Source organism: Dioscorea cayenensis, chromosome 16, assembly GCF_009730915.1.
Source record: "Dioscorea cayenensis subsp. rotundata cultivar TDr96_F1 chromosome 16, TDr96_F1_v2_PseudoChromosome.rev07_lg8_w22 25.fasta, whole genome shotgun sequence".
NCBI classification, from domain to species: domain Eukaryota; kingdom Viridiplantae; phylum Streptophyta; class Magnoliopsida; order Dioscoreales; family Dioscoreaceae; genus Dioscorea; species Dioscorea cayenensis.
This window is the reverse complement of record NC_052486.1, coordinates 6,731,675-6,739,807: the sequence shown is the minus strand read 5'-3', so window position 1 is coordinate 6,739,807 and position 8,133 is coordinate 6,731,675.

Below are 8,133 nucleotides of genomic sequence, written 5' to 3'. Positions count from 1 at the left end.
AAAGCCTTTTCTCATATTAACAACTATTCTTTCCCTTTTTTCTCCAATGATAAAGATACTTTCTCATAAGAGTGTTGATCAGTCTTTTAAATGCTTGGAATACACCAAAGACACAAGTTCCATGAGACAGGTCATTCAATGACATGCAACTATAGCAAATTTACTGATTCATGCAAGCAAACTCTTCAACTTCTGTATAAAAAATCTCCTATGATAGTCCTGTATTTTTTTATGTAACATAATACTGTAGTTATGATTAAAATTTAAGGTAAAAGGATTCTAAAAGCTAACTGAACCAGATAAGGTAAGGCCTTCTCAGATGCTCGGTTAGGAAAGAAAAATCACATGCCATTGATAACTAGATTTTATCATTCTATGTTTATTTTAAAAAAAATTGGATAAATCACACATATTGTAGTTTGATTATATCCTCTTAACATAAAAAATAATAATAATTTCTATATTGTGATCTTTAACAATTCAATGTTTTTCATTAATACTGGGATCTATCAATTATGTTTTTCCTTTTACTAAAAAACTTTTAACAAAAGCATAATGAATTAGTCAATGCATTTTACTATATCAAAACCAAAATTAAGAATTATCAAGAAAAAATGAACAACCATTTGAATTTGAATGAGCGATAATGATATTATTATCTAACATTTCTTTAGCTCTTGTCTTTCTCTTGAAATTGGCTATAGATATATATATATATATGCATTCTCAAAACCAAACTCTGAAAGGGAGATTAGTTCATCTACCTAATTTTGTATATATAGAGGTACCGAGCCACCACCAAAGTCATCTTTAATTTATACACTTGAAAGGAACTTATATGAGATTGAAGTTTATTTTATTGCTAAAATTTTTAAGTAATAAGTAATACCTCGTGGGTATTACTACAATTGATCCGTTATTACATAATTGTATGGGTCATAAGTAATACCTCGTGGATGAACACGATTGTCGTATTTCCCCAAGAACTGCGAGAGGTTCCTATTACTTCCTTTTCACTTAATCAATAGTTTAATCGTTATGCTCTTTATTTAGATTACTTGTACAACACTATTAAATAGTACAATTGGAGGTGACGTTAAGCACGCTTAGAAGGAGTTGGGAGTATATACTATAAGTATCTTGATTATTAATTACGATAGCCATTAAGTGTCAATCGTGTTTTAGGTTCAAACTGAGGAAATTTAAAGGCCTACTAACCGTAACAAACCATGGTGACTAGGTCTTAACCACTAGGAACTTAAGATGGAATCTCTTCCACCCCAGTCTCCTAGGTTTGCTTTAATTAAGTGTGGGAATCCCATGAGAAGGAACCAATCAAACCCTAAACTTAAGGGAAAATCAATCCCTAATCCAAAAACCTAGCTATGCCTAACCTCTTAGAACATGCATAGATCTATCATGGCATGGGCGTCCTCAATATGGGGCATATCCTCCTCATCCACATCAACATATAACAATCAATTAAGAATATACAATGATTATGAAAACTATAACAATTTGTATTAATCAATCAAGATTCATAAATAATAACTGAGGGACCTAGACATACAATTCCCCTCGAATTAGGTTCTTATGGGTCATAACAACCAAAGCATCAAAGGAAAAGAAAACCACAAGACCAAATAAAGAATAAATAAGTTTTTAATGTGTTCCTAGACTAGCTCCCTCCAATAGTTCTCTGAAGATTGGGGATTAGAGGATCCCAAGATTGTCTAGATGATGTGTGTCACTCATGCCCCTTTGATGATGATCTTTGAAGATGCTTGTCATGCGTGATCTTCTCTGATGATGCTTGTTGATGTACTTTTGAGAAATCCGCTGGAATCCGTTGGAATTTGGAAGAAACACTGTTTCCCGCCGCTCAGATCACCAGAAATCTGGCCGCCCTACCTTCTTTGGCAAAAGAGTCTCCCTGAATTTAGAGAATAATGGGATATTTATAGTAATCGGTTCTGCCACGGCCTCACCACAGCCGTTGTGATGCCAACTATGAGTAAGTTGTTGCTTGGGCTCCAAGTTACATCATGGCATGGTCATTAGGCCTTATGTGTCTTGACAATGACCATTATGGACTTCACAATGGTCTTTGTGAGCCCATTATGGCTTCTATGTTGCTACCAGTGAGCTCATACTGTCATGGCTTGATCACAGTAGTGGTAAGTGTAGACAACAGATGTTGTGTGTTTCCATAACGCCTGTTGTGAGTCGTGGTACAACCTTGATTCAGCAACTTGCTTCATTTTGCTTCAAAACATCCTCGAATTCGCTTCTTTCTTCCTAAAATAGAAATAAAGGTCATTCTGAACAAAAGAATGAAATTCCGTACTAATGAGATGCTAAATAAGTATAATTTCATGCTAATTGGAGTGTAAATGATATAGAAATATGATCAGTTTAGCACTTATCACACACAAGTATTGTTTTCTTATTAGATAAAACTTATCTAATTCAAACTGAATACTTAAGTGACAAAAGTTAAGCACCCAATGAAGATAGAAAAAATAATGATAAAAAAATCTTTCCAATATATTTGAAAATTTCACAATACCTTCTCTGGTTCACACCAATATATATATGTGTGTGTGTGTGTGTGTGTGTGTGTGTGTGTGTGTGTGTGTGTGTTCAATTTAAAATCTCTCCCTATATATTGTCATTCCTAGGGGTTGACTCCATTTGATGAATGAAAATTGGTTGTAATATATAACCCCTCATATATTTATTGGGCACATGTTATAAATTATTGAAAATAACATTTCACTAATGGAAATCCTCTTCAAAGCTTATTATCAAATAAATAATTGCTTCCCATTATTCATTTGAGAGAGGGTGGAAATGGGAACAAGTTTCTCAATCAAAGTAAATTAGAGCCAATGTTGAAGAAACATGTAGAAAATTTTCATTCAATCATGTACACATTTGTCAAAAATGGGACCCAATGTTGGAGAAACATGTAGAAAATTTCCATTCAATCATATACACATTTGTCAATAAAAAAAGATCATGAATTAGGAGCTGCATTAATTCTTAGCTCTTTGGAGATGTGCAAAGTAGCAGTATTCCAATCACTAGATCTTCTTATGCAATCATTGCCCTAAAAATCCTCCTATCTTTCCACCTCTTTCCTCCCTCATTTTCTCTCTCCCTCTCCCATACACACTTCAATGTGTTCACTGAGTGATGTATCTGCTCTAACATATAGCAAGAAGAAAGTAGAGATACATTTCTGAGAAAAGCTGAGGGAAGAGAAAATGGAAGCCCAAGCTTCCTACGAAACATCATTTACCTCATCGTCAGTAAGTTAGCATAATGTGAAACTTGACACCCAAGCTTTCTCAAAAGCATTCTTTACCCCTCTCACCAAGACAACCTATTACAGTTGTTGACACTCAAGGTCACCCCGTGGTGCATATCTGTCACGCCCTGTCCTGTAGGACCGCCACTCGACAATCGCCATAACAACCCGAGAAAGGGCACATACCACCCAACCTTCGAGTCACCGCAAGGCCAACAACTTTTGGGATTCACACAAAGCTGAACACAAAACATAAGTAAAGAATCATACAAGCATGGAATCAAATAATTGCACAAGGAAGAAAGATTTTCATGGTATGTTAATGAAGTTTTAAAGAGGCATACAAATCACAAAATACGACTACAGTTTCCAAAAGGACAAATATGCAAGTAATACAAGTTCATAGAGTTAATGACACTAGTATATCCATATTTCTTATACAGTGCAACCATGCTAAAAAATAGGCATATACCAAGACTAGGAGTGAAGAAGGATGAAACAAGTAGATGCCAAGCTCTTTGCCTCACCGCGACGCTACCAAACACTATATCCTAGAAAAAGAGGACAGAGGTGAATAGCTAAAGTCACTCAATGAGTGGATTAGCATAATCCTAAAAGGATATGGAACATCAACATTTAAATACAATAAATAAACTTTTACAAGTACACCTATAAATTCAAAACATTTCAGCGCATGTATATATCAACATATATATATATATATATATAGGTTCCATATTGAGCATAAGAACCAATTTAATCAAATGAAGTTTCCATTATTTACCAATAACAATTTTGGCTTAAAACAAACTTTAAAAGGGGCTCATAAAAGAACTCTTCACAAACTCGTTAACAAGGTGCATTTTTGCATTCCGAAATTGAATAAAATTTGTAAGGTTCACAAGGAAGCTTTTGGCATAAAAAAGTAATCCAAACGAAGACACAATTAAAATCTATTTCAAACTCATTAATAAAACCATCTTTCCAAAATGATATTTAAAGACAAAAAGGAGGTCCACAATTTAAGGACCCAATTCATGAAATAATGGTTTTGCAGAAACTGTAATGTAACACCATTCTCAAACACAATAACCTAAAAAACTTCTTCGACTTTAGCCACCACTACGACTAAGTATAAAGCCTTCAAGGTCTTTGATAAGTGCTTGAAAACGTATTTTACATATCATTTATACTACATTTAGCATAATATTTTACATGTTTAGCACTAAACTAGTACAAAATTTCATTCTTTTCTTCACCATGGACTTGTATTTCATTTTAGGGCTAAAGAAGTGAATATGGAGGCATTTTGAATCAAAACAGATCAATTTGCTAAATCAAAGACACTATCATGGCTCACAACAAATGTGGTCAGATGTCACTATGGTTGTTAACCACTTCCATCATGACCGTAACCTAGCTATACCAGTGTGGAGCCATAGAAGATAGCACAGAAGTCATAATGGCCTCCACAATGGTCGTTATGGATCACAACACCTGTGGCCAATCTACACAATGCCCGAGCTAGACATTGCCAAGACGCGACATGTGGCCTAAGCAACAAAATTTACTCACCACGGCCCTTAGAATAAAATTCAAGGAGGATTCTTTTGCTGAAATTTGTTAGAGGCGGCCGGATTTTCGGAGACCTATGCGGCTGAAAACAAAATTCATCATTATTTCAGCAGATTCCAGTGAGTTTCTTAAGGAGTATTCAACGTGCATTGATGGTGGAGAGTGTGCGAAGAGATTCGGTTTTTTTTTTTTTTACAATCTTGGGATCTTCTCAACCTCAACCATCGGTGACCTATTGGAGGAAGTTAGTTTAGAATTTTTTTTTGGCTATTTTCCCTGTGGATTATTGTTATTCATTGGTTGATACTTTTATATCCATTAGAGGATCCCAATTAGAAGGGAATTTCATGTCAATATACCTTGATCTTTACTTGTGAATCTTTATTGCCAATAATGAATTCAATCTAGTTATCTTGGATTCATTGTATAATTGTTTGATGCTATTTTGTTGATGTTGTGAGAAAGAGATTCCCACGCATTAGAACACACATGCCTTATTAGATCTATGCATGTGTTAAGAGATTAGATATAGCTAGGTTTTTGAATTAGGGTTTGATTAGCCTTTTAGTAGAGTTTTTGAACTTAAGGCGGACATAGGAGACTGGGGTGGAAGAGATTCTATCTTAAGTTTCTAGTGTTTTAGACCAGGTTACCAAGAGATTGGGACTAGTAATTGTTGAGGGAATCATCATATCACCTCTTAACGTTATATCAAATTATCACCTCTTAACGTTATATCACAAGTAATTGTTGAGGGAATCATCATACGACTACCCAACTCCTTCCAATTGCTCTTCACAATCCTCAATTTTATTTTAGTAGTTAGTTTATAGGAATAGATTTAAGAGCCAACATAGACATCAGGCTATTGATTAAGTGAAAGAAAGTAATAGGAGCATCTCACCGCTCCCTGAGGAATACTACCATCTTGCTCACACTTGAGGTATTACTTGATGACATGTGCACTTGCGGTATATACACACATAAAACATGCATCAGTCTTCATACCATTGGCATTGGCCAACTGAGAACCCATGTGATGACCTTGGTCTCGATCTATTACCCAAATCAATAATTCTCTTTGTTGCCCGAATTGGGTGCCAAACATAACCCAGGTCCACCACGCCGCCTCTAAAGGGCAGACCGTGAGGACCTGCTACTGCAGTAGGTGGGTAACAACCTCATCACCATCAAAACTAAACCCTAGCAAGAACATCAAGCCATAGGCAACACTTTTGTGTATATGTTCAAGTCTTGGGGGTGTCCAAATAATACAATTCAAGTTCAAATATATCATAATGCCCACATTTAGGACAAGCATCCGTGTTTGAGGAATGAAAACCATTTTCATAATCATAGGATGTCAAAAGTGTGAATATGCAAATAAGGAGGTTTCACAAACCATTCAAATCTATAAATACAAGTAAAATCATAGTCATTTCCATTCATACGTATAGGAATTCATATAAAAATTAATAACATAGCAAACCATTTCAAACCAACCAAAACATTAATTTAAAAAGCAATACATCCAAGAAATAATTTCATCAAGCTATTAAAAGCATTTAAAGATCTTAATAGAATCATGCATTTCAACATAACCCGCTCACGAACTTAGGAGACTAATTTTCCCCAAATGGCACTACTTCTCTGCCGGTTCCTTGTCTTAAGCCAAGCTTTTACCACCTAACCAACACACATACAAAATAAGACCCAACCAACAAGAAGAATAAGTAACAATCAAGAGAATGAGAAATGAGATGCATAAAGGAAACCCTAAACCTATATGCAACTCTAATAATTAGGTTGACTCAAACTTAAGTTCAATAAATTCCAAGGAATTTCTATGGAGATCAACTCCATTATAAAACAAAGAAATAAGAGAAAGAAGTAAAATTCATCGGTGCTATAGTAATGCCATAGTACACATGATTTTAAGCACAATCAAGGTCCATAAATCCAATAAGATTGAAGGAAAAATGAAGTATACATCTTCCACCATGCTCCTCTCATCTACAAAGCTCATCAATCTCAACAATCCTAAACCCTAGATCTATCTTCAACGAGTAAGAAAGAATGGAAAAACAAAATGAAGGAAGATGTTATACCTTGCTAAGCTCTAAGGAGGAGAAGAGAGAACCAATGGAGCTTCTTCTAAGGGTGTGGATGAAGGGATTCAAGGTGGAGATCTCTCATCCAAAGAGGAGAGTAAGAGAAATGAATAAGAGAGTTAAAAGGGTTTAGGGCGTGAAAAATGAAAATACCCTCGCCTCTTCACCTAAAAAAATCTTACATGGGCGTGTATTACATCTACACGGCCATGTAACACCTTGTGTACTTTACTAGCGATTGCTTCAGTAGCATGCTATAGTACTACTGATGCAGTATCACTGCTACAATAGACTGTTATGAGTTTCCAGAGAGTTACATGGGCAGATACACCCCCGTGTACACACCCATGTAGTTTTTTGGTTTCCAAAGAGTAACACTGCTACAGTACATTATTTTTAGTTTCTGGAGAGCTACACTGGCAGGTACACACCCACATAGTTTTCTGGCCACCGCATTCTGTACAAAATATAGAAATGACCATTCTACAACAATGAAATCCACATACTACTCAAAATACACTATTACACACGCAAAATAGAAGATAAAATCAAAGAAAAGTCCTTAGTATCACAATGTCTATGTCCCACCAAGTTAATTGGTGGTAAGCATGAATACCTATGACTTTGGCTATATAGTTGCTTCAGAAATAGAGAACACTTATATGGATCGATTTCATTTAAACTATGGTTATATGCCAGTAATTAGAATAAAATATGGAGTTCCTGAGGACATGGCAACAAGATATGATGATGCTTAAGTAGTGTTACTCTATGGTACTGTAGTAGAACAATCAAACTATGAAAAGCTGAGCTCGAGACATTAACAAGTCTCAGATAAAAACCTTTATAGTTCTCAAATTTTGTATTTAGCGTGTAAAATATGTATATTATCTTCATATGCGTTTATTATCTTTGATTAATACAAATAAGAATTTATTATATTTTTTTACTTAATAAAATTTGCGCTTTCTATGTCCATTGATCTATGTTTGATATGAAGAAAGAATATATAATTATATTAATATGTTTGGTTTAAGATATTAATATTTATTTCTAATATTACATAGTAATTCAAGCCTATCGACTGCCATAAAATTTATATAAAACATGATACAATATAACATTAAATATTAT